The sequence below is a fragment of the Bubalus kerabau genome, chromosome 7 (assembly GCF_029407905.1).
Source record: "Bubalus kerabau isolate K-KA32 ecotype Philippines breed swamp buffalo chromosome 7, PCC_UOA_SB_1v2, whole genome shotgun sequence".
Taxonomy (NCBI): Eukaryota; Metazoa; Chordata; class Mammalia; order Artiodactyla; family Bovidae; genus Bubalus; species Bubalus kerabau.
This window is the reverse complement of record NC_073630.1, coordinates 28,349,999-28,377,597: the sequence shown is the minus strand read 5'-3', so window position 1 is coordinate 28,377,597 and position 27,599 is coordinate 28,349,999. Positions and strand designations below refer to the sequence as shown.

The following is a 27,599-nucleotide window of genomic DNA, read 5'->3' as shown; positions in this document are numbered from 1 at the left end:
TTTGTTGGTGAAGTAATGTCTCTGCTTTTTAATATACTGTCTAGGTTGGTCATGACTTTACTTCCAAGGAGTAAGCATCCTTGGCTGCAATCACCATCTGCAGTGATTTTGGAGCCCAGAAAAATAAAGTCAGCCACTGGTTCCACTGTTTCCCCATCTGCCAAAGCAAAAACAACACCCAGCTGTGGATGTGACTGGTGATGGAAGTAAAGTCCAATGCTGTAAAGAGCAATATTGCTAGGAACCTGGAATGTTAGGTCCATAAATCAAGGCAAATTGGAAGTGGTCAAAGAGGAAATGGCAAAAGTGAAATTTTAGGAATCAGTGAACTGAAGTGGACTGGAATGGGTGAATTTAACTCAGATGACCATTATATCTACTACTGTGGGCAAGAATCCCTTTGAAGAAATGGAGTAGGCCTCATAATCAACAAAAGAGTCCAAAATGCAGTACTTGGATGCAATCTCAAGACTACAGAATGATCTCTGTTCATTTCCAAGGCAAACCATTCAGTATCACAGTAATCCAAGTCTGTGTCCTGATCAGTAATGCTAAAGAAGCTGAAGTTGAACAGTTCTCTGAAGACCTACAAGACCTTCAAGAACTAACACCCAAAAAAGATGTCCTTTTCATTATAAGGGACTGGAATACAAAAGTAGGAAGTCAAGAGATACCTGGAATAACAGGAATAACAGGCAAATTTGGCCTTGGAGTACAAAACGAAGCAGGTGAAAGGATAACAGAGTTTTGCCAAGAGGACGCACTGGTCATAACAAACAGCCTCTTCCAACAACAAAAGAGAAGACTCTAAACCCGGACATCACCAGATGGTCAATACCAAAACTAGATTGATTATATTCTTTGCAGCCAAAGATAGAAAAGCTCTAGACAGTCAGCAAAAACAAGACCAGGAGCTGACTGTGGGTCAGATCATGAACTCCTTTTTGCCAAATTCAGACTTAAATTGAACAAAGTAGGGAAAACCACCAGACCATTCAGGTATGACCTAAATCAAATCTCTTATTATACAGTGGAAGTGAGAAATAGATTCAAGGGATTAGATCTGACAGAGTGCCTGAAGAACTATGGACAGAGGTTCATGACATTGTACAGGAGGCAGTGATCAAGACCATACCCAAGAAAAACAAATGCAAAAAGGCAATATTGTCTGAGGAGGCCTTACAAATAGCTGAGAAAAGAAGAGAAGCTAAAGGCAAAGGAGAAGAGGAAAGATATACCCACTTTAATGCAGAGTTCCAAAGAATAGCAAGGAGAGATACGAAAGCCTTCCTCAGTGATCACTACAAAGAAATAGAGGAAAACAATAGAATGGGAAAGACTAGAGATCTCTTCAAGAAAATTACAGATACCAAGGGAACCTTTCATCCTGTGCAAAGATGGGCACAATAAAGGACAGAAATGGTATGGACCTAACAGAAGCAGAAGATATTAAGAAGAGGTGGCAAGAATACACAGAAGAACCAAATAAAAAAGATCTTAATGACCCAGATAAGCATGATGGTGTGATCACTCACCTAGAGCCAGACATCCTGGAATGCAAAGTCAAGTAGGCCTTAGGAAACATAACTATAAGCAAAGCTAGTGGAGGTGATGGAATTCCAGTTGAGCTATTTCAAATCCTAAAAGATGATGCTATGAAAGTGCTGCACTCAATATGCCAGCAAATTTGGAAAACTCAGCAGTGGCCACAGGACTGCAAAAGGTCAGTTTTCATTCCAGTCTCAAAAAGATAATGCCAAATGTTCAAACTACTACACAATTGCACTCATCTCACATGCTAGCAAAGTAATTCTCAAAATTCTCCAAGCCAGGTTTCAACAGTACATGAACTGTGAAATTCCAGATGTTCAAGCTGGATTTAGAAAAGGCAGAGGAACCAGAGATCAAATTGCCAACATCTGTTGGATCATTGAAAAAGCAAGGGAGTTCCAGAAAAACATCTACTTCTGCTTTATTGACTATCCCAATGCCTTTGACTGTGTTGATCAAAACAAACTGTGGAAAATTCTGAAAGAGATGGGAATAGCAGACCGCATGAACTGCCTCGTGAGAAATCTGTATGCATGTCAAGAAGCAACAGTTAGAACTTGACATGGAACAACAGACTGGTTCCAAATAGGAAAAGGAATACGTGAAGGCTATATATTGTCACCCTGCTTATTTAACTTATATGCAGAGTACATCATGCAAAATGCTGGGCTGGATGAAGCACAAACTGGAGTCCAGATTGCCAGGAGAAATATCAATAACCTCAGATATGCAGATGACACCACCCTTATGGCAGAAAGTGAAGAAGAACTAAAGAGCCTCTTGATGAAAGTGAAAGAAGAGAGTGAAAATGTTGGCTTACAACTCAACGTTCAGAAAACGAAGATCATGGCATCTGGTCCCATCACTTCCTGGCAAATAGATGGGGAAACAATGGAAACAGTGAGAGACTTTATTTTGGGGGGCTCCAAAATTACTGCAGATGGTGAGTGCAGCCATGAAATTAAAAGAGGCTTGCTCCTTGGAAGAAAAGCTATGACCAACCTAGACAGCACATTAAAAGGCAAAGACATGATTTTACCAACAAAAGTCCGTCTAGTCAAAGCTATGGTTTTTCCAGTAGTCAGGTATGGTGAGAGTTGGAGTACAAAGAAAGCTGAGCACCGAAGAACTGATTCCTTTGAACTGTGGTGTTGGAGAAGACTCTGGAGAGTCCCTTGGACTGCAAGAAGATCCAACCAGTCTATCCTAAAGGAAATCAATCCTGAATATTCATTGGAAGGACTGATGCTGAAGCTGAAACTCCAATAATTTAGCCCCCTGAGGCAAAGAACTGACTCACTAGAAAAGATACTGATGCTGGGAAAGATTGAAGGCAGAAGGAGAGAGAACGACAGAGGATGAGATAGTTGGATGGCATCACTGACTTGATGGACATTAGTTTGAGCAAGCTCTTGAAATTGGTGATGGACAGAGAAGCTTGGCGTTTTGCAGTCGATAGGATCGCAAAGAGTTGGATATGACTGAACGACCGAACTGAACTTCCATGTATTAACCATCTGAAATGTGATTCTGTGAATGCACAGAAATTTCAGGATAACATAAGGACTATGGTGGGAGTGGGGTTAGTCACCAGTAGGTTTTTAGAATAGAAAGTCTTGAAGTGGCCTTTAAGGAAGTTTAGGGTTTGGATGTGTTATCTGGTGGGTATGTCACAAACTTTTATCAAATTCCAGTTCCTATTTACTATGAGACTGAGAAAATTTCTGCAAGAGTTATAGGCCATAATTTTGGTTCTGATCCTTATTATTACCATAAAAGTTGTTCATGAATTTTTACAATGTGTTTTGTTTATTCACGTTTCTTTTCTCCTGATACTAAACATCTTAATGATAAGGTCTATTCCTACCTGATCTTAGACTCCCTTGTGTATTGGCACAGTACTGTGTTGGTAGTAGATGCACATTAAGAAGTATAGGAGAGACACCTATCATAGTGTTTAAGAGAGTTAACATTGGAGCCAGGATACCTGGGTTCAAATCCAAGTGGTGCTCACTTCCTCCTAGCAGTGCACATGGGCAGAATACTTAAACCTTCTGTGTCTCAGTTTCTTCATCTTAACCTGAGGATAATACTGTGTGCTCCATAGCACTGTTACAAGGTTTCAATAAGGTGAAATATACAAAATTCTAAGGAAAGTACCTGTATATCATTATAATCATCATTACGATCATTATGAAATATCTAGGGAAGTTAAATGGAAGCAAATGGAAACCATTATGGAAAGAGGGCATAGATGAGTGGTTTACTTTAGGTAAGGTACAGATGACCGATGAAATATTTAAGTGCCAAGCTGGGTAGTTTCGTAGGTGGAGGATATCAGCACTCACTGGGTGAGGCAGCTTTCGTTTCAGGTCTGGGGGCCAGGCAATTCAGAGAGAGAGACTCTGGGCCACATTTCTGTCAGGCGATGGTGGGGGAGGACACTGCTGTTAAGTAGGGTCTAGAGGGCGTAACCCGCCAGGAAAAGGCTTTACAGATTTGCTGTACTGAGGGCTTTTATATCATAAGAAATGTTTATATCCCCATGTATTCAAGCAATATTAATGGAGGTGTTTTGCTAAGTAGGGCTATATAATTAAATGGCATAGTCATGGTATTTGACCTTACAGGGTTTATGGTTTTGCGGGTGGCCAGATTTTAAAACAGCTGCAGTTAAGTGTGATGAGTTGCAAGGATGGGCAAGCGCAGTGGACTGTGGGAAGCATCTCCCAATCTGTCTTCTCTTCCTGCCCGCTCCATGCTGTCAACTGATGCACTTGGGAGCTTTCCGAAGCCAGCTCCAAGGATATCTTCCCCTGGAAGTCATGGATAGTATCATTAATTTCATTTTGTCTTGTCCTCAGTCCTATCATTCTGTAAAAATGCACTGACATTCTAAGTTTTCATAATCTGAGTTTGTACAGCTTTCACTCAAGATTCAGGAGCAGAGTTCTGGCATGCTGTGTTTACTTCTGTTGTCCTTCCTTGCGTCCTTTTCTAAAAATCCTTCTGGAATTAGAAATTGATTTCTTCAAACACACACTCATTTTTCTCTTCTCCCAGAGACCTTTTGAAGTCTGAGGTGTCGTCTCTCTGGGTTACCATTCAGTCATCACTTTTTACCCCATCTTTAGTGGAGTCTTCCCTGTATCCTTGCTCTTTGATTAATGCTTTTGATCTTCCTTTAATCTGGGAGAGCCAAGTCCATGATGAAAGTCAGGAGGTCGGATATCCCAGCACTGTGAAGAAGTAGCCAGTTCTGGGTCTCATTTGCAGTGCATTTTTAAGTGATGAGTGTATACCTTTTTTCTGAAGCATGGCCAAGAAGGTAAAGATACGTTTTTGTCAAACTACTCAAAGGCTCACTTATCATAGAAGCAGACGAAATAAAAGTCCAGTTCTTATTACAAAAAGAATGAAGAATCTTAGTAAACATTAACAAAATTAAAGAATTAAACATCAATCTCTCTATCTTCTTAAACCTGATGTGGCTTGAGATAAGAGTCACACAGAGCCTCAAGTCCAAATGAACCACTGTAAACTTTCGAGCTGCACCCTCAAAGCAGTCAGTTGCAGAATTGATTTTTACAACATGGCGAGACAGACAATTATCTACTGTCTCTTATACTAAGACTAATCTTTGCACTGAGTTATTTTAGACCCTCTCTCTCTCTCGAGGATATCTGCACAAACTATAAGGTCCAATATAGTGACGATCTGCTGAACACATGCAGAACAGATGGCTGAAGAAACTCTCAGCCCATTCCATTGTTACATTACCCATTCCTGCACTTTGCTACCCATGCAAGCACAAGGCTGTATAATGCCAGTTTTCAGGTGGTTCCCTGTGTTGCTTCATGGAGGCCACTTGGCATGGCTGCCTGTGGAGGGGCACAGGGATCAGCAGCCTCAGACAGTGCTGCCTAAATTTCTGGCAGTGTGCTTTTAAGGAATAAGAAAATGTACTATGATGTCATTCAGGTAAGGTCCAAGTTACATTTTCAGTCTCCCTAAAATAGTTGCTTGGGAGCTCTTGGGAATGAACTGCAACCAAAGTTCTGAAAAATTCAGTCTGTATTCTCTGCCAACCTGGTGTTGGAAAGTCTTGTCCTGGACAATTATTTAGAAAGCAAAGGGAAACTTGAAGAGTACAAAAAGCAAATCCTAAAGATGGAAGATGTCGGCTTCAAATGTTGCTCCCTCTGCCATCTCCAGATTGTAACCAGTGGCCAAAATTTGCAAATTGAATTGTTTTACACCCTCAGGGAGGTAAATCATACATGTTTGCATACAGGTATTTCTTAATCCACCTCTCGTGCTGTAGATCCAGAAAACAAAAACATGGTACTGTAGAAAATGTTTTCAGTCTCTCAGCTGACTAAGATTTAGGTAAGTCATATTCAGTTAATGCATCCTTGTATTAAGTAGTTCTAATAATATCAGGATGAAAGCCAGGTGAGCTGAAAAGGTCACACTGAGGGCCTGTGGTCTCACTACCACAGTATTTTCTGTTTACATTTAATTGAATTTTAAGTGGGTTCATAATGAATGGGTAAAACCACTGTACTGTTTCTGCCACTTGGTTTTAATTAGTGACTGGGAATAAAACGTCCTGGTTTAATTTAGCAATGAAAGGGTTAGTTTGAAGCTTGTGAAGAAATGAAACACTATACTGTATAAAGTTTTATTTTGGGCTACTTTTCTCTCATTTCTTTGGGTTTTTATGCAGTAGTTTTGTACTATGGACTTTGCCAGGGAAAAAAACACCCTTGTCCTTGTGGACCTTACATAGTATCAGTTCAGTTCAGTCGCTCAGTCGTGTCCGACTCTTTGCGACCCCATGAATCGCAGCACGCCAGGCCTCCCTGTCCATCACCAACTCCTGGCGTTCACTCAGACTCACGTCCATCGAGTCAGTGATGCCATCCAGCCATCTCAACCTCTCGACCCCTTCTCCTCCTGCCCCCAATCCCTCCCACCATCAGAGTCTTTTCCATAGTATAAGATCACTTTATTGTTCAGGCTGAAATAAGAAATCATTCAGAAAAGAAAACTCTTCAGGGATGATATGGATATTAATAGGAAAACGAAAGTGTATTAGATTTAGCATCTCTATTCACTATATACATTTCTACAAATGATCATTTTTCCAACCCAAATGATTTTCCACTCTTATTGAAAATAATGGTTACTGCAAGCAATCTGTTAAGATATTATTCAGGATAAAAAATACCAAACTCTTTAGTTATCAAAACAGATAATTTTTACATAATGTGTGTAAGAAATGGCATATAGCAAAGCAATAGTTATGACTTTTTAGTTCCGTGGCAAGGAGAGCCCAAAGATAGCAAGGATTCTGAGAGAGGGTTTGCAGGGAATTCAGGTATTTAAACACAAAGAGCCTTTAAAAATTTTGCCCAAATGGCTTTCCCATCCTTGTTTCTCCCTTTCCCCCTTCACTCTTTCCTTTTATCTGGAAGATGTTAGAATAAATAGCATGGTGAAGTGGCTTTGCTTTCTATGGTTTCCTAAGGCTATGACTAGTTTACAGAGATTCGTTCCACTGCAAGTCCCAGGTTTCCTGTTTTTATTATCCACACTTCACACGGTAGTTTGGACCAAATTGGCCATTGCAGAGCTTGGAGAGGAGTCTGTTTAACACAGTGCATTACACTGCTACCTCCCTACCCATCTCTCCCGGCCGCACTCTGGGCTGATCAGATACAAGGTCTCAAACACAGAAGAAGCCGTCAGTGCCTCACCTTCTACCTATTTATGAGGTTAGCCGCGATTAGTTTTATTTCAGTATGCTCATTTGGCCTAGTAAGTGGATAATGTAGGAGAGGTAACAGGTAACTTGGGAGGAGAGATGACTATTAGAAAACAGTTTCTCTTTTAGCAAGAGGCATCCCTTTCACAGTTTGGACCATCCAGCCTCTGACCAGAGGTACTGAAGGCTCAGTAAGGAACTCTCATTGCCTGGTGAAACTGTACAGAGGAAGAACACATTTCACACAACCATATCACGGTGTCAGCCAGATTAAGCCCCTGATGAGCTCTTGTAGATAGGATTTCTCTTCTAGAGGGTCCGCATATTCAGCAAAGCCTCTACTCTACACGCATGGTAATTTAGTTAGTCCACAGCCGGAGAGATGGTAATATGTACATCAGTTCATAATAACTGGCAATGAGTTAGACGCAGCAGATAACCCCAGCGCAGAAAAACCAGGCAGAAGAGGAGGAAAGGTGAGAAATGAAAATCTTTGTGATGAGACCACCAAAAAGTGAATGCGGGAGTGACAGTGTCCCTCTGTGTCCACTATGGGTAGCAAAGCTGCATGCTCCCTTGCCAAGGGCGCAGCCTAGGTTAACTGTCCAGGGCTATACTCGTGGCCGCTGCTCTGTCTCTCCAAGCAGACAAGAACTGTCCTGGCTTCAAAACTCCTTGAAACGATTAATGTTCTGTTGTTGTAACTTTGACAATATGTCAGTAACTTGTTAAGTCTGTAGACAGTGGAGAGTTTGAGAAAACAAAACTGAAAACAGTTCAGGCACTGTCAATGCAAATCATCCAGTCTCCAGACGCTTCGGGAACACCAAGGGCAGTAGATGCATGTTACGCTGACTGCAAACTTAGGCCGTTAGGCTGTAACCCGGCAGGCATTGTTGTCCTCATTTTATAAGCAACAGAAGAGAGCTACTTCTGTAGTAGACAGAGTTCTTAAATCTGGGAGGGTGTCCTGACCCTGTTCCCTACTATGATCACATTAGATATTGGTAATTCTACAAAGCCTTTTTATAGTTTTTATCACCTCCTTGCTTTCCCTGACTACTTCTTCCCTCTGGTATTATAACTGGGTCATGATAAGGTACCAGAGAACCACACACAGGAACGAGAAAAGAGAATCCTAACTGTTTTAGCATTTTGGAGGAAGATATGGTTCATTTGAATATGTTTTGTTTGGGTTGCCTTTCCCAGTCTTCTTTTGATCTGTAGCCAAAAAATAAGTTAAGCTGACTTTACAACTGTGCCCCTCTGCATGTAAATGGGGTGTGTGTGTGTGTGTGTGTATGTGTGCGCATGCACATGTGTATGCCTGTGAGCATGTGTGGGTGAAGGTTTTGTTCTTGTGATATATAATAGCTCTGTAGCATGGTCTGGTGGCTTCCCTTGTAGCTCGGTTGGTAAAGAATCTGCCTCCAATGCAGGAGACTGGGGTTCGATTCCTGGCTTGGGAAGATCCCCTGGGGAAGAAAATGGCAACCCACTCCAGTATTCTAGCCTGGAGAATCCCATGGACTTAGGAAGCTGGAGGGCTATAGTCTACGAGGTCGCAAGAGTCAGACACGACTTTAGAGACTACACCACCACTACAGCATGGTCATTTTATGGAGTTTTATGGAATTGCTAGTATATGCCATCAGTTGTGATAAACACAGCTGTTAATCATCAGTGTTTCTGAATTGCTTAAAAAAAAAAAAAAAAAAAAAAGAAACCTGAGAACTGTCACTGATTCTAACGATATACACTGTGATTGATAGGAGTCTGACGTGACTATTTGCAACACATTTGGATCTTCTCCATTTATTGTTTTGCTATATATCCATCATAGAATTGTTGTTCAGTTGCTAAGTTGTGTCCGACCCTTTGCGACCCCATGGACTGCAGCACACCAGGTCTCCCTGTCCTTCACCATCTCCTGGAGTTTGCTCAAACTCATGTCCATTCTGTCAGTGATGCCGTACAACCATCTCATCTTCTGTTGCCTCCTTCTCTTCCTGTCTGCAATCTTGCCCAGCATGGGGTTTTTTTCTAATGAGTCCGCTCTTTGCATCAGATGGCCTAAGTGTTGGAGCTTCAGCTTTAGCATCAGTCCTTCCAATGAATATTTAGGGTTGATTTCCTTTAGGATTGACTGGTTTGATCTTCTTGCTGTCCAAGAGACTCTCAAGAGTCTTCTCCAACACTACAATTTGAAAGTGTCAATTCTTCGGCACTTCCCCTTCTTTAAGGTCGAACTCTCACATCCATACCTGTACTGGAAAAACCATAGCTTTGACTATATGGACCTTTATGGGCAAGTGATGTCTCTGCTTTTTAATATGCTGTCTAGGTTTGTTATAGCTTTTCTTCTAAAGAGCATGCGTCGTTTAATTTCATGGCTGCAGTCACCAACTGCAGTGATTTTGGAGCCCAGGAAAATAAAATCTCTCACTGTTTCCACTTATTTTCCATCTATTTGCCATGAAGTAATGGGACTGGTCTTAGTTTTTTGAATGCTGAGTTTTAAGCCAGCTTTTTCACCTTCATCAAGAGGCTCTTAAGTTGTTCTTCTCTTTCTGCCATTAACATAGAATAAAAAATTGTTAAATTTATCCACAGGTGCCTCTAATGTTAAGAAAACAATGCAAATCCCTATGACATGAATGAATGGGAAGATAAAGAAAATGTGCTGTTTATTCCATCCCCTGAGTAATAAAAGAGTAAACCAAAGAGAAAGGGTCAGTGTTTTTCATGAACATCATCTGGGTTTTGAATATGTTTATGGTTTATATTTTTTTCAAGCGCATATTTGAGCAGCTAAGCATCTTCCCTGTGCATGCAGGGACATACGTGGCCATAATTGGTGAGTGGAAGGTCGGAGGATAGCCCCTCCCATCCCTTGGATCTATTGCTTTTCTCCCAAGAGTATAGGAGTGGGGAAAGCCACAAGAAATCCCAAGTTTTTGTGAGATATGACTGGTCAGCAGGTGAAGTATTGGGTTGACCAAAAAGTTTGTTCTGGTTTTTCCATAAGCGGTTACAGGAAAACAAACTTTTAGGCCAACCCAACAGAAAGGGAAGAAAACAGATTTAGTGTTTTTGTAAACTATAAAAGGATAGAGATGGGATGAACAGAATCCTGAAGAAATAGTAGAAATGTATAAGTAGAGAAAAACATATCAAGACATTTTTGTTCCTTAAGTCATACGCTGGACAGCAATGATTATAAATTTCTACTCTTTGCTCGCAAATATCCCTAGTCAACTCTTTGAAAGGCCTTGTTTATACTCCTCAGTAGTTATGTAGTGAGAACTATCTGAGGGGCCTGTTAGGTTGTTTCTTGGTCCTGGACTTTGTGCTTTGGTGTAGCATACTGGGACTGTAGACTGGTGGCAAGTAGAAAAATCGGCGGATATGGACAAGTTAGAATTGTATTGTTATACATAATGCATTTTAATCTCTGGGTATCCACTGGATCAAGTTTCTCCACATAAAATATGACTATATTTGTCCATGTATATTGCTTTATTTTAAACAGCTTGGGCTTATGTCTAGTTAGTATATACCAGTGTGTAAATGTTGTTAGTAAAAGTTTTTAAAGAATTACAAATAGCTGCTGCTCTAATCACCCAAGGAACTTCCTGCCAACACAACCCATCTAGCTCATGTAGTCCCACCCTGGTGCCACTGCCTCTCCTTGATTAAGCCATTAAGTAACACCCAGCAAAACAAGGCCCTCCCAGGACCCAGTTTACTCATGGGGCTTACTTATGCCTGGTTGGTGTCAGTGTCGTATAAATTGTTAAATATTTTGTGTATCACACTTAAATGAAGGAAGAAAGCAATGTATAATACTTGAATTAATTAGACAAGTGTATGTGTTAAAGATCAGGTTCCTGGGCTTCAAGAGCTTTTCTTTGAGGGAACTTACTCTATATTTTTTTATAATCAGTAACTCCTGTCCTAATTTAAGTACCTTTTTAATATTTATGTTCTTCCTTAAGTTGGACATTTCTTCATCAGTTCAGTTCAATTCAGTCGCTCAGTCGTGTCCAACTCTTTGCGACCACATGAATTGCAACTCAAAGTGTTAGAGTAGCAGGTATTTATACATTGTCCATTCAAGGTAGTAGCAGCAAGATGTCATGACCATATTTTGGCAAACTTTTGGGCTTATACTTGTGATGTGCCTGCAGGTTTAGAAATCAATCACAGGAGAATAATGTAAAAATAAATATTCCTGTGGGCATGTAGTACTTACAACAAAACAGAAACTTTTGTTTTCTCCCTGCACCTCACCAAAGTCCACTGGAGCACAGTCTGTGCCTCTTTATCTTTAAAACATTTTGAACTTAGATAAGCACTTTCTATTACTTGCCTTAAGAGAGTGTTTGTAAGTTAGTATGGATTGTGAACCTGAAATTAATTGGGCCAATCTCAGGTCTATTCTTCAGGCCTTAATATATCACAAAAGCCTGGAGACAGAAAGAAATGAAGCTGGGGGGGTGGCAAATGGAAAGTCACGTGTACAAAGCCAAGTAGTGCTGGGACTCAAGCAGTCTTTCAGAGAACAAATCAAATTCAGCAATTTAGCAATTCACAACTGAACAGAATTTTGAATGTAGCAGCAAGGTTCCCAGGGCTCTCTACTTGTTTGTTTGTTTGCTTTATCACTTTTTTCCACCATGGCATTATTCTCATTCTACTTCACAGTTTTATATTTGAACTCTTAAAATATTATTAATGCCTCAGTGATAAAGCAATATGTTTTACATGAAGTCCTTTTGCTTTTACTAGGCTGTAAATTCTTTGAGCACAGGTGTTATTTCTGGTCCATTTTTGTCTCTATTATAAAGTCTACCATTATATTTTCCAGTATTTTGAAGCTGTTGATAAATATGTTACATACACTGTTATGAGTTTGAAATAATGTCACTGAGTTCTTCAAAGTCAGCAAATGTCTGGTGCTTATGGTACAATGTCTGAGATAAACATTTGTCTTCATGAAGTGAAGTGAATGTTGCTCAGTCGTGTCTGATTCTGTGCAACCTCATGGACTATACAGTCCATGGAATTCTCCAGGTCAGAATACTGGAGTGGGTAGCCCTTTCCTTCTCTAGGGGATCTTCCCAGCCCAGGGATCAAACCCAGGTCTCCTGCATTGCATGCAGGTTTTTTACCAGCTGAACCACAAGGGAAGCCCAAGAATACTGGAATGGGTAGCCTATCCATTCTCCAGCAGATCTTCCCAACCCAGGAATTGAACTGGGGTCTCCTGCATTGCAGGTGGATTCTTTACCAACTGAGCTATCAGGGAAGCCCATTTGTCTTCATAGTAGCCTCTATAATGGGCTTTGCTATATAACCTGTGCACAGGTTAATCCAGATATTCTAATATAAATTTATATAAGGGAATGAGAGTTTGTATCATAAATACATGTTTAATTAGAATACAAGAATCTTCTATAAACCTAAGGTGATTTGTATTATTGAAAAAGGATCCTATAAACCTCATTCCTCTAAAATGTTTAAATGGCATCAGAGTATTACTAATAAAAATTCATGACCACTTAATGAAACCAAAATTATTATTTCAAACTCTAGAAATTTGAAAATATAAGTATTTCCAAAAATGTTTATCAGTTGTGTACATAATTCCAAAATCCTGAAAAAGAAGATGGAAAACTGTGGTGAGAGAAAGATTAAAAAATATGCATGTGCTTATATTTCAGGACATCAGCACTGATCACGGTGAAAGAATCAGCATCTTAGATAAAGTGAGAAAGGTAAATGATAGCTGTCTGAGTCATTCCCACTATTAGGGTCTTCTCGTCTAGTCACCCTGCCTTTTACATTACTTTATCATCCCTGATGACTGTGGTTTCCTGACGGGTTCTCTGTTACAGTCTTGGGCTAGACCCATGGGCTAAACTCACGCACAGCTCACACTGGAGCTTTTCAGCTCCATTTACCCTGGAGGAATCTCTCAGAACTCCTCTGCCTTGGCTCCATCACAGAACCATATTCCACTGGAAGAAAAATGCTGGCTGGATCCCTGTTGTCACCTACTTCTCTTTCATTTGATGAAATCCCAGATCCCTCTTTTGGAGAAACATTCAACGGACTGAAGCTGAAACAGAATAGAATTTATCTGACACTAAGGTGCATGTGAAGTCGCGCTTGTTGTGTGGCATCATCGTGGAAAGCATGGATGGCTTTGGTCACTGTGTGTCTGAAAATTGTTCATCAGAAAACGGGTGCTAATATCATGTATGAAACGAGCCGCCAGTCCAGGTTCGATGCACGATACTGGATGCTTGGGGCTGGGGCACTGGGATGACCCAGGGGGGGAGGGTATGGGGAGGGAGGAGGGAGGAGGGTTCAGGATGGGGAACACAGGTATACCTGTGGCGGATTCATTTCGATATTTGGCAAAACTAATACAATATTGTAAAGTTTAAAAATAAAATAAAATTAAAAAAAATTTAAAAAAACTAACAAGGAAATATTAAAAAAAAAAGAAAAGAAAACGGGTGCTTGATGAAGAGAGTAAGAATGATTATAGTTTAAACAAATGTCTTTCGTGTTACATTAGTGATGCAAGGCTTTGGAAATGAGAAGACCTGGGTTCGAGTCAGCAGCAGATGCTGATGATGCTGTGCCATTTTCCCTAGACACACTTGGGTTCCTGCCGCTGTGCGGGACAGTTTCCAGCACACTGAGTACTTCACACCTCCTGTTCTCCATGACTCACCTGAGAGTTTTCACTGGAGCCCTGGGAGCTTCGTCTGCTGCTCAGGGGTGCAGGAGAATTAAGGTTCCCATGAACAACCCTCAATCCATGGGGTGGGGAGATGGTGGAGAGATGTCCAGGCTTCTAATTCGATAGTGGAAACATTTAGAGACACGTTCTCTATGGTTTCTAAGAGTGTCCCTACCAAGACTGAGCCCCGGTTGTCCACAGAGGTAACCCATTCACTCACACAATCTGTATTGGATTTTTCCCTTCCTTGTCTTATTTCCCTGGTGCTCTCACTTTTGTTTTTGAGGATCCCTTCCCAAAGAAATTACCTGTACCAAGTCTGTGTCTTGGGATCTGATTTAAGAACCCAAACTAAGATATGGTCCTAACTATGCCACCTCATGCAAAGAGTTGACTCATTGGAAAAGACTCTGATGCTGAGAGGGATTGTGGGCAGGAGGAGAAGGGGACGACAGAGGATGAGATGGCTGGATGGCATCCCTGACTCGATGGACGTGAGTCTGAGTGAACTCTGGGAGTTGGTGATGGACAGGGAGGCCTGGCGTGCTGCGATTCATGGGGTCGCAAAGAGTCGGACATGACTGAGTGACTGAACTGAACTGAATGCTCTTAACTAGGGACTTCCCTGGTAGCTCAGTGGTAAAGAATCTGCCTGCAATGCAGGAGATGTGAGTTCGATCCCTGGGGTGGGAATAGCCCATGGAGGAGGGCATGGCAACCCATTCCAATATTCTTGCCTGGAGAATCCCATGGCCAGAGGAGCCTGAGGGCTACAGTCCATGGGATCACAAAGAGTTGAACACGACTGAAGCGACTGAGCATGCACACTCACATGCTCTTAAGCGGTACTGAGACTCAGAGGAGGCTATTTGTGTGTGTGTGTGTGTGTGTGTTGGGGGGGGGGTGTCTAAGTTTTATGACCTGTCAAATGACAGTTGGGCAAAATTGAGAATTTCCTTATTTATTGAGCTGAAAGAACTCTTTTTTTAAAAAACTAAATCTTAAAATCTTATAAAAATAAAAGCAGTGAAGACGTTTCTTAGGTAATTTAAAAGCTTTTTAAAAATGCTTTAGAGGTTTTTAAAGTGCATGGCTGTTTGGCAAACATTTCCTTGCTGGTAGATCACTGAGGTATATTCTTGAGTTCTTGCAATTCTTTGTAGCACAATTTTGGAATAATTGGACTAGATGATCTTTAAGGCTCGTGCCAAGTTTAAAATTCTGGGATCCTAATGATGAATAAGGGTCTGTGAGGCGCTCTTTACTGCCATTCTAATCTCATTGTTTTCCAAAGTCCAAACCCATTCAGAACCAGATTAGAATCTTTCTTCCTCATACATTTATCTTTGCATCACCAAATGGCTATAGTGTACATATGTATGTATATTCACATATTCTGAAGAATCAGTCAGAAATATAGTTTCCTAACTTGTGGGCTTCCCTGGTGGCTCAGCAGTAAAGAATTCACCTGCAAATGCAGGAGATGCATGTTTGATTCCTGGGTTGTGAAGTTCCTCTGGAGAAGCAAATGGCAACCCACTCCAGTATTCTTGCCTGGAAAATCCCATGGACAGAGGACCCTGGCGGGCTACAGTCCATAGGGTCACAAAAGAGTTGGACATGAGTTAGCGACTAAAACAATAACAAACAACAACAAAGCTTGTGGCATGCTATAGTTTTCCAGAAATTTTAGTTCAAAGACTACAAATTCTGACGATATGCTAGATGAATATAGGGTCAAGAAAATATTACTCATTATTTTAATTTTTTACTTCATTGTAAGGATTTTCAGGTTTGTAACCTGTTATTTCATTAAAAGAACATATTTAGTAATACTTTTCAGCTTTAACACAGATAAAAGTGTATATATTGTTGCAAGCCTGTGTGTTGTAAAAAAAATTTTTTTTGGTCTCAAGTCCTAACTCTTGGCCATTTATGTAAATCTCAAAAATTGTTTTCCTTTCTGCAACAAGGTATTTTGACTAGTTTCAAAATAAGAGTTTTGTTTTATTTTTTTCTGAAAGTATCCACATTTCCTCCTTTCCCACACTTTCTGCCTAAGCTGGGACCTGGACTTTCATCAGCCTGTCTCCTCCTATTATATTCCTGAGAATGTTTCAGAACATTCCTTTGTCCTTCCAGGTAAACTACTAAACCTGCAACCACTTGTTTTCCCTGGGACTGGCTCCAGCACATCTTCCACCTCACCAGTCTTTCTAGGGACACTTTCTCCTCATCTCTTAAACCCTGCACTTTTGCTTGATTTGTAGAGATATACAGGGGAAAAAACATCCTTTCTTGCATTGTTTTTCCCCTAGAGGGATAGCTGCTGTCTTATTTCCATTGTTCATCAAATCTCTGCCTATGTGATCACATTTTTTTGAAGATTAATTGAACAGAGTTCCAATTTACTAAATTTGGAGAAAAGAGAGTAACTTCTACCCAATTTTCTGGCAAATATTTGTATCCAGATAAATAACATGTTTGCAAGTTCCATTAGGAAGAATTATTTCTCCCAACTATGATTCTTAGTGATATTAGTAAGGTGTTTCTTATTGAAGCTGAAACTCAGTAAGAAAGAGAATAATTTACATACTCATCTTAATCCAGCCATGAAGTTCTACCTTTCCAGAGGAGGGGATAGTGTGAGTTCCTTTTATAAGTTATTTACCTAACAATTTTCTATAATATTTCAAAGCTTTAAATTACAGAACATCATTACATCAATACAATATTTTAAAGATTATAGTTGTTTCTTGATATCCATGGAGATTTGGTTATAGGACCCCTGCAGATACCAAAATCCACGATACCCAAATTCCATATATAAAATGGTGTAGTATTTGCCTCTAACCTGTACACATCCTCCCATGCACTTTAAACCATCTCTATTTATAATACCTAATACAATGTAAACACTATGTAAATAGCTGCCAGGTGCAAAGCAAATACATATTTCGCCTTTTGGATCTTTCTGGAATTTTTTATCCAAATATTTTTGATTTGTGGTTAGATGAATCAGTGGATGTGAACCCTCAGATGTGGAACCCAGGAGAACTGGCTGTATGTCCTTTCCTTATCAGAGGTTCTCATGAGCCCTTCAGTTTGCATGGGTGCCTTTAATTTTTTTTGTTTCTGAGCTCCATCTTTTCTTTCATAAGAGGTGTACTCTACTACATGACTTCACCTAAATGCATCCGTTACTCAAACCACCCAGCCTGAGGAAAGGGGTCTCTTGTCTCCCACATCTGACTGGAAGTTTCTTCAAGGCAGAAGCCCATCTCCCAGAGTTAAGGAGCTTGTAGGGTACGTGATGGTTCCTTAATATATGCTGGCTGAATAAATCACAAAATTACTGGAACACATGTTTTAGGAGTTGCTTTTGGATGAGACTTCATTAAGAATTTTCTGAATGGCTCAAGATTTTGTGATTTGGCTTCTTTTCAAAGGCTGTGACCAGTTTTTTTTTTGTTATTTCCAGTTCCATGTATGAATTATGTATCTGAAATTCCTTTTCTACTGTGCTTGGCTTTGGTGGCATCCCAAGCTTTGAGATTACTTTGTCAGATTATAATACTTTATCGCATTCTTGGTCTGGATCTTCCATCTCAGGCGCTGATGTGAAAAACAAAATTCTTTTCGCTTACATTTCTCTGTCGTGTTTCACTGTGCTCATCTCAAGTGTCAGCCCACACCCTGCGGAGATGACCAGAGGTTCTGTGATAGATGCCAGGGTGGTGGTATATTTACCACAGACTAGTTTGGGGGCATTCCAGTGAGGGAAACAGCTTTTTTTTTTTTTTTTCCTGTTTTGAGTTCCAAGATCTTTTAGCAAATTAAGCCAGTATGTCTCTGCATTATGTTTTCTATTATTTCTGGGCAGGAATCATTACTGGTGTGTTATTCCCTTCAGTACCAGTGCTCCTAGCAGTTGGCCAACGTTTAGCCATAGGTACAGCGGTTGATAACTTTCATATGTGTTTCCTTGTTTTTCTTCTTTCTGTCTTCCCTTTATGGAGTTTCTCTTGGAGAATTTCTAAGTTGTTCTTTTTTTTTTATTATGACACCCACTGATAGATGTTGCCAGGTTTGGGGCCTCCTGAGAGTGGCATACTGCTACCACGTGCTTTGCTGCAGTAGGAATAGTGAGGCGGCCCCAGCAAAGTTCTTATATTGGTTTTCGTCCTAGCATCTTGAAAAGAAGAAAATCATCTCAGTTTGCCTCCATGTGCTTCATATGCAAAGTCACTTCAGTAATATCTACTTCTTTGCAACCCTCTGGACCGTAGCCCGCCAGGCTCCTTTATGACTGGGATTCTCCAGGCGAGAATACTGAGTAGGTTGCTATGCCCTTCTCCAGGGGATTTTCCTGTCTCGGGGATCCAATCTGCATCTCTTTGTCTCCTGCGTTGGCAGGTGACTTCTCTACCGCTAGTGCCACCTGCCAAGCACAGCCATCTCCATTTGACTCTATGGATTATGATAATGTTGGGCAGGGTTTTTCCCTTCTAAAGAGCTGTATTTGTAAGTCGTGGTAGATGACCACAGTGAAAACAGTTATTTGCTGCATGCTCATTCTGTGCCAGGCAATGTTTAATGTGTTTTATATACATCTTTCAGTTTATCTCCATGGCAACAGAATGACTTAAGTATCATTCACTAAGTTTCAACAGAGGCCTCTGGTTGATCTTTTTGTCTGCTTGCTAACCTAATATTTCCCGCCTATCTCTGCCACATGCTGGTATAATATGTAAAGCCATATAATAATATGTAATATATGTAACATGTTGTTATATAATATGCACTTTTCTGAGCCTTAATGTCAAAATAATTTTCTCCTTTTAAAACATGGTGTTTATCATGTGCCCTATTGATGGATGAAGATCAAAAGGAGGATTATAACAACTATTCATATTATTTAATTTTCCTATTCAGTGGTTTTGCTGCTACCTATAAATCCCCAAGATGGCAAAGGGAAGAAGATGTAAAATGGCGTGTGGAGCAGCTTCTTTTCTGCTTCTCTCCTGAGCATGTCATCTTCCTGTGTTTTATTACTCTTCCCTCTCCTTTCATTCGAGCCCTAACCCTCAAGTTCACATGTGTCAGACTTGAGAGCTACACATTTCTCTACATGTCTTTTAAACACATGACTTGCTATGAATAGTCTTGGCTAGTTGCTAAAGAATCTGAAGAACAGAGCAGTGAAATGACTTGCCAAGTTTATAGAAATATGTCAGAGAACTACATGAGCAGTAAAGCTTATCCTTCTTGAGGCCTTGTTCAAATCTGTGGACTCTTCCCCGAGTCCCCCTCCACTTTCTCTGAAGGCAGAGTTACTCCCTCCTGGCCCTGTTATCTCATGTCACTTTATATATCCCTCAGCACAGCATATATCTCAGGATATTGTGACTGGAGGTTTGTTTCTCTTCCCTGTTCGATCATGAAACCCTTTATAGCAAACACTGTTCCATTTATCCATGCATCCCCTGGGCCTAGAATAGCACTTGGCATGTTGTCGTTGTCAGACAAGAATCCATTTGGGAAATGACTGTATCCATGCTGTACAGTTGGCTGCCATTTTTATTCTCATTCCTTGAGGTACTGCTTCATATGGATCCTGTTGTTTAGTGGGTGCTGATATAGAAGAGTCGTCCTATTGACGCAGAAAAATAATGAGGCAATGTGGGGTTCAACCACAGAAATTTCACAACAAAGATTCCATTTGCAAGTTAAAAACTCTGAGTTAAAACAGACCTAATCCACTTATGGAATCTCCTTTGCAAAAACTATGAATGAGTTTAAACACAGAGGTCAAATTTCAAAATAGAATTTCAATATCATGGTCAAGGTCTTCTCAAGGCAGTCAGGGTTTTGTGTATTTGCACACACACACACACACACATACACACACACACACAGTGTATGTGCTGCTCAAGGTCATTTTTGGTAGTTATATAAGCTTTAATTTACATTTGAAACATTACTTTACCAAATTGTTTACATCCACGGATTTCCGACATCATTTCAGTTTGACCTGCGGTAAATTCCTCCATGTAAGCTCAGAAGGAGACACACCTCTATCCCAGATTTTAACTTGCAAGCAGAAGTAAGTTATTAAAGGAATTGGGAGAGAAGAAAAAGAGAAATAGCTGTGCTTCTAATAGAAGAAAGAAGGCAAACATTGATTTAATCAATGGATTCACTTTTAAGTAAGAGAACAGATGTTTTCTGTTAAGTCCCTGGTGAAAATTCAGTAGGCGCCAGTGATATTCTGGGACCAGTGGCTTCTGATAAAGTTTGAAATGAAGGTCTGGGCCGTTCTTGCTGAATGAGCTTTTGCACAGCAGGCCTGTCCCTGTGGTGAGATTTTTCTCCTGAGTTCTCTCTTCTTTATGCATTCATGGGCTCTCTTCCACTGTCCATTCACTTACATTTTTTTACCCCTTAGAGTAGGCAATAGCATTACGTTTGTATATGGTTGTGCTATCTGAACATATTAACTGTCAAGAATTTAAGTTTCTCCCCGTGAGTATCTACTTGACTCTTGCATTTTCAGGCCCCGTAGTGTTTTCAGATCTTGCCTGGGGTGTGGGCTGCTCTCTGAGCAGTTAGGTTTGAAGAGCGGTCGAGGTGTTAGTTCCCCTGATGCTGTCTTGTAACCTGTGCTATGGAAACATTAACCAGATCTCCCCTCACCAAAACTTCAAAGGGTTCCTCCAAATAGTTCTAAGATTCTGCATTCCCCAAAATGCCAGCTTTTCTTTTTCAGTTTCTTGAAAATTGCCTGCCGTAATATGAGCCTTTTCCTTCTCATAAACACTCCAATTATGTTAATATTCTTGGAATTTCATTGCCAAACACAATTTGTTATTACGATTTCAAGTAATACATCATCTTTTTTGCTCTTTTCTTGCCCATGCAGCCATCATCTCATCTAGCATTTGACAGACAACACTGCTGGGCTGGAAAATCCTTATGATCAGGGAATGCTTTATACCATTTTAGATCCGGCTCCTGCTACACAGCGGGAGTGCAGGAACTGTTTGTTGAATGAAGCCAGGTATCTCCTTTATAATTATTTATTGGAAGGCATGTGTTGGCAGACCATTATAAAATTCCCACTGAGGAAAGCAAGATAGCCAAATAACCAAAGTAATCTGTTCCTTGCTCATATTTCGCATAATGAGTTCTCCCCTTCTCACCTATACGTTTGGTATTATCTGATAATCTTGGTGTATAGCTCCATTTGCTTATGCTTAGTCTGTATTGACACACAAGTATAAGAATATCTAGAAGTACACAGTGGCTGTTTTGTTAAATAAACTAGTCTTAAAAACTGGTATTGTAGCATTAGCAGGCTAAAAAAATTTACAATCTAGTAATTTCCATTTTATGAGAGAGAGAATAAGTGACCATTTCCCAACACCTGTTTGGTATACACGGGCACCTAGTTGGAATAGCATCTCATTGATTGACCAAATTAAATGGAGGGGATGATAAAAAAGGATAGTGTTAAGACACATGGAAACTCTTCCATGATTCCTTTCCCAGTGGAGCTGTATTGGATCTCTTCTGGTTCTCACCCTTCAGTGTCATCCTTTATCCTGTTCCTCAGACTAAAACACCTGCAGTAGGAGCAGGAGAGTGTTTCCAAGGCAGGAGCCTGAGGAATGCTTGTTTGAATGGAGCTGACTCCTTACCCTCCCCCAAGGGGCAGAGGTGTTGATAGTTTCCATCAGTAATGACCTCATAGGAAAGCCTTGTGCATCTCAAAAGTCACCACCACAGCTGGCACTGATTCAGGAGAAGCTGGAGCCCGAGCCTAGGTGATCATTGAGACAGAGCTATGCGGTCTCCTCCTGGGTGATCTGTTGGCCCCTTTCTAAACAAAGATTGGGAAGAAGCACAGGAGAAAACTTGTTTAAAACCGTATCTGTCCTCTAGAATGAGAGCATCCAATTTCCCAGCCTTAAAATATTGAATGTGCTTTATTTAGAAATATTGCGATAACTTTCCTTCTTCTTAATAAAACCCCACAAGTAATTACTCAGTTCATGCATTCGCTCATGAATCAACTGAGATGTGGTGAGTACCTGCCATGAGGTAAGTACTGGTGAAAGAAAGTGGAAGTGAAAGTCTTAGTCGCTCAGTTGTGTCCTAGTCTTTGCGACCCTATGGACTGTAGCCTGCCAGGCTCCTCTGTCCATGGGATTCTCCAAGCAAGAATACTGGAGCGGGTAGCCATTCCCCTCTCCAGGGGATCTTCCTGACCCAGGGATGGAACCTGCCTCTCCTGCGTTGTAGGAGGCCACCAGGGAAGTCCTTGTGAGACAACAGGAATACGATGGAGAGCAAAACCAGAGTCAGCCTGTCCTCGTGAAGCCCTTAGCCTGTCAGAGAGATGTGTGTGTGTGTTGGTCTCAAGTCATGTCTGACTCTTTGCTACCCCATGGACTATATAGCCCAGCAGGCTCCTCTGTCCATGGAATTCTCCAGGCAAGAATACTGGAATGGATTGCCACTCCCTTTTCTAGAGGATCTTCCTGACCCAGGGATCGAACCCAGGTCTCCTGCACTGCAGGCAGATTCTTTACCATATGAACCACCAGGGAAGCAGAAAGACAGGGCTCAGTCAAGGAGTCGCACAGTTGTAGAAACAGAGGTCAGTTCTCTGAAGGGAGAGAATGTTGTCCTACTACTACTAAGTCGCTTCAGTCGTGTCCGACTCTGTATGACCCCACAGATGGCAGCCCACCAGGTTCCGCCGTCCCTGGGATTCTCTAAGTGAGGACACTGGAGTGGGTTGCCATTTCCTTCTCCAATGCATGAAAGTGAAAAGTGAAAGTGAAGTCGCTCAGTCGTGTCCGACTCTTAGCAACCCCATGGACTGCAGCCTACCAGGCTCCTCTGTCCATGGGATTTTCCAGGCAAGAGTACTGGAGTGGGTTGCCATTGCCTTCTCCAATGTTATCCTAAGAAAGTACATAAGAACAAATTTCATATAGTTTGGGGTTAGGAGAGGATACAGTTTTAGTTCCAGTCTTTGAAGCAGAATGGAAGTCACTGGGTAAAGGGGTGGGGAAGAGAGCTTTCCAGGCATGGACAGCAGCATGGGCAGTGGGCGCTTGTTCAAGAAGCAGAGTGGAATATTCAGGGAAATGTGCAAACATGGTTCAGCTGCGTCTTGAAGAATAGGCAGATGCAGACCATGAAGATTCTCTCTCTCTGTCCTCCTTATACAACCTGGCTGTGGTCTTCACCTCCTCTCCAGAGACTGGATGAGCATGCAGTCATACTGAGCCTTTGCTTCTTTCAAGCACAGTGTAAGGAACAGTCCCTGAACATAGGAAGCTCCAGAAGGAATAAGTATGCCTTTCATGGAAGTGAGGAATGCTAGGCAGAAAGAAAATCTAGCCCCTGGGCTTCATCATCTGTCTTCCTACCATTGAGCTGATCCTGGGGAAGAATAACTCTAGAAAGGGGACTTCATATTCTTTCCAGCAAGAAAAGCTATAGCTTCCACCTTTGCTCCAGCTAACTGCCTTGTGAGCAACTAACTGAAGTTTCTTTTGTGATATTATCAGTAGAAAGAGAGACCAGCTGTTCAAGGTCAGTCGTTTTTTATTTCTTCGTGTAGTTATTGAGTTTCCTGCTCGCTACACTGTTAAATGGAGCTAAACTCTGCTTTCTGAATAGAGTTGCATCTTCATCTGAGCTATATGTGCCTTCCAGAACCTAGTGTTCTAAGCTTATCTTTCATTCTTGACCTTCTTTCTTAAGCTGTCACTGCTGTTGAAATTTCTTCTGCAACATGCAAAACTGACCATATGGCTTCCTTGCTGAAAGTCATTCAAAGACTTTTCTTCATTAACTAGAAGATAATCAAAAGGCTTAGGAGAATGTTTCAAATTGTTTCTCATCTGGCTCTGTTCTATAATTTATCTTTATCTTCTTACACTCTAGTTCACTGACTGTGTGTTTTACCTCCAATCTGAGCCACTTCCTGGTCCCAAAATTGTCATGCTATTCCCAGCTTGAGCCTTTGCTGATGCCACAAGTGAGTTTTCAGTTGTTTTCTCTAGGTGAACTCTGCATGCATGATGCTCAGTTGCTCAACCATGCCTGACTCTTTTGCAGCCCCATGGACTGTAGCCTGCCAGTCCTACATGGGAATCTGTCCATGGGATTCTCCAGGCAAGAATACCGGGGTGGGTTGCCATTTCCTCCTCCAGGGGATCTTCCTGACCTCGGGATTGAACCTGTGTCTCCTGTGTCTCTTGCATTGGCAGACTATTCCCAGGTAGACTCTGACCTGCTGGCAAAAATTGTTTACCACTGCTGCTTTTCAGAAACCATTTGTGGCTCAGGGTCAATTTTCTTTATCTCTATTTGTATGCTTCCAGAGCACTAAGAAAACAGTTTGTTGTAATTACTTTTCTGTGGTTTTTCGTCCACAGGATTCTGAAAGGAGGCATCTTGTTAGTATCCCCACCACTTAACATGGTGCCTTGAACATGGTGTTTGCTCAATAAATACTTATTGGAAAAAAATGCATTGATTTAAGATACTAATGGTGCTAACCACAAGACAGGGGGGAAAAAAACTTTCCTAAAGACACAGAAACAACGGGAAAGTTAACTTCTTTTAGAAGTTCTAGAAAGGTAATAATTCACTCTGGGAACTCTATACCATTTCTGTGATAGATGTTTGTAAGTGAAGCAATCAATAAATTGCAAAAATATACCTAAATTTTCATCCTTCCCTGTATGTACAACCTTTGCAACAAAACTTCTCAGCCCCTTTCATTAAGAGGTGGAGTGTGTTCTCACATCCTTTGAATCTGGATGGGTCTCTTGACTTTTTTCAGCCAATAGAAAGCTGTGGGAATGACTGTAACCCAGTCCTGAGCCTAGACTTCCAGTGGCCTTGCATGATTTTGCTCTGTCTCTTGGACCCTGTACTGCATGAGAACAAAGTCTGTTCTGCTGGAGGATGTGAGGCCAGGTGGTACAGAAATGGATTGTCCCAGCTGAGGTTTCCCTAGAGCACACAGTTCTCAACAGACTTGCCAGTAGGCTGCATATGGCTGTGCAAGCAAAGACCACTCAGCTGAGTCCATCATAAACTGTAACCAGCAGAATCATAAGCTAAATAAATGGTTCTTTTATGCCACTAAATTTCAGAATACTGTCATAAAAATGTTTCTCGGTAGTAATCTATTTGTCGTATTTCATAATTTATTTTTTATTCACAAAGTAGTTATTGAGTGCATTCTGCAAATCAATGTTTTAGGTTTTAATGAGATGCATGGGTAAGTAAGATATAGTCCTTGTCTATAAAGGAGTGTGATAAAAATTCCTAGGAGGAAAGTGAAAACAAATGTATACACAGGCAAAGATGCTACATTTAGTGCAAAATTCGAAATAGGTGTGATAGTTAGTGCAGTCTTAAGATCCCGTTTCCTAACTGGCTGATATTTAAATATCTTCCAACATGAGGAAACAGTATGGAGTGACCTGTGAGCAGAGGAAACATTTTTGAAGTCAGTTCCCAGTGGAATGGTCTGATGGTCTTCACTGAAAGCCATAGGCCACCTCAGCTGCTCAGTGTCATCTAATACTGAGGCTAGGCGTGGGACCTACCAATGAAATGCTGTCTTTTATCATGTTACATAATTGGAAAAATATTTCACAGAATAATCAAATTAGAATGTATAATAAAATTTTAATGCAATAAAGTTTTTGTAAAGCCTCCACCACTGTGAATTTCATTTCAAATTGATTCATGTATGAATCTGACATTTTGCTTGAGGAGATACTGACTGATATGGAAAATGACTAAATTTCCAACAACCACCAAATAGCTCAGGATATCCCCCATACTGGGATGTTCTGAAAATGGTCTTCAGTAATCAAGACTTTTCCCCTAGAGCAAACTGAACATGTAGTCGGGACTCAAAAATAATTGTTGAGTTGAAGTAACTTAAAAACTTTCCTGTTTGTTAGAAATGAAAGAATGACCTTTCTTCAAAGAAGACATACAAAGAGTCAACAGAGACGTGAAATGATGCTCAGCATCACTAATTATGCAAATCAAAACGACAACACAGTATCTCCTCATAGCAGGCAGAATGTCCATCATCAGAAAGTCTACAAATAATAAACGCTGGGGACAGTATGGAAAAAAGAGAAGCCTCCTACACTGTTGGTGAGAATGTAAATTGGTATAGCCGCTAAGGAAAACTCTAACTTGAAAAGACATGCACCCTAGTGTTCATTGCAGAGCTATTCACAATAGCCAAGACATGGAGACAAGCCAAGTGCCCATTGACAGATGACTTTACAAAGATGCAGACTGAAAAGAATGAAACACTTCCATTTGCAGCAACATGAATAGACTTAAAGAATATCATACTAAGTGAAATATTCAAACTGAGAAGGACAAATATTATATATGACATCGCTTATATGTGGATCTAAAAAACAATACAAATTAATCTATTAATATATACAGAATAGGAACAGATTGACAGCTAACTAAAGGGGAGAGAAAAGGAAAGGAAGCATAAATTATGACTATGAAATTAATAGATACAAACTACTGTCTATAAAGTAGATAAGCAACAAGGATTTACTAGCACAGGGTACTATATTCAATATCTTTTAATAATTTGTAATGGAAAATACTATGAAAAGAAAACTTATAATTAAATTACTTTGCTGTACACCCTAAACTAACACAATGTTTTAAATCAAGTTTACTTCAATTTAAAAAGAAAGAGTGAACATTTGATGATTTTCTGTTTCAGTAATTTCTTAATGTATCCAGATGATTACAGGATGGAATATTCTGGCTTAATTAAATGGTCTATCAAAAGGTTAATTTTTATTTTGTATATTTATAGTGTATCTGATAAAAGAGTTCAGTAGAAATACTAACACTAAAATGAGAGTCAAGTTTGACTTTTTGTTATAGTCTTCAAACTTCGTTGTATAATACTATAAGCAACATATTTGGGGGATTTCTGGACATTTATGTTCTGAATAGTCATGAGTTTCCTACAAAAAAAATGCTGTCACTTATAGTATTATGCCCATACAACCAGAAGTCAAACTATAAACAGTCCTGAATTTTTCACTCTTATTTTATTGTTTTACATGGTAGCACATGGTGTTTAATTGTCAAAAAGGGAAGTTAACATATAATGTAGAATGCTTCTTCCTGTATTGAAAAGAATTTATCTTCTCCAGATGTGTAACAAATCTTCTATACGCTTTTCTGTTTTGTCAGTAGCCATACATATCACAAATATCAGATATTTTTTTCAAAATTCACTTGAACTAAAATGGTCTAAAAGAGAAAGAGTTTAAATATAATTTAGCAGAAAGTCAAGTCAAATTACATATTCAGCTTGAAATTCAGGCCAAAGCAAAGAGATTTACACCATTACGACTTGGGTTTGCAATAAAGATATTTTAGTGAGGTAGATGAAGCCAGGATATCAAGGAGTATTTATGTTAT

At 40.3% G+C, this 27,599-nt stretch overlaps 1 protein-coding gene across 39 annotated transcripts in view; it reads left to right on the top strand.

Moving 5' to 3' along the window:
• DKK2 (dickkopf WNT signaling pathway inhibitor 2) overlaps positions 1 to 27,599 on the top strand; it is a 583,019-nt gene that overhangs the window by 292,059 nt on the left and 263,361 nt on the right. For 26 of the 39 annotated variants that reach the window (XR_008716811.1, XR_008716816.1, XR_008716812.1 and 23 more), the window contains one exon: positions 13,048 to 13,101. The exons of the other annotated variants lie outside the window; for them this stretch is intronic. The gene's annotated coding sequence lies outside the window, so the exon portion shown is untranslated. The remainder of the gene's footprint in view (positions 1 to 13,047; positions 13,102 to 27,599) is intronic. 39 annotated transcript variants of the gene reach the window in all.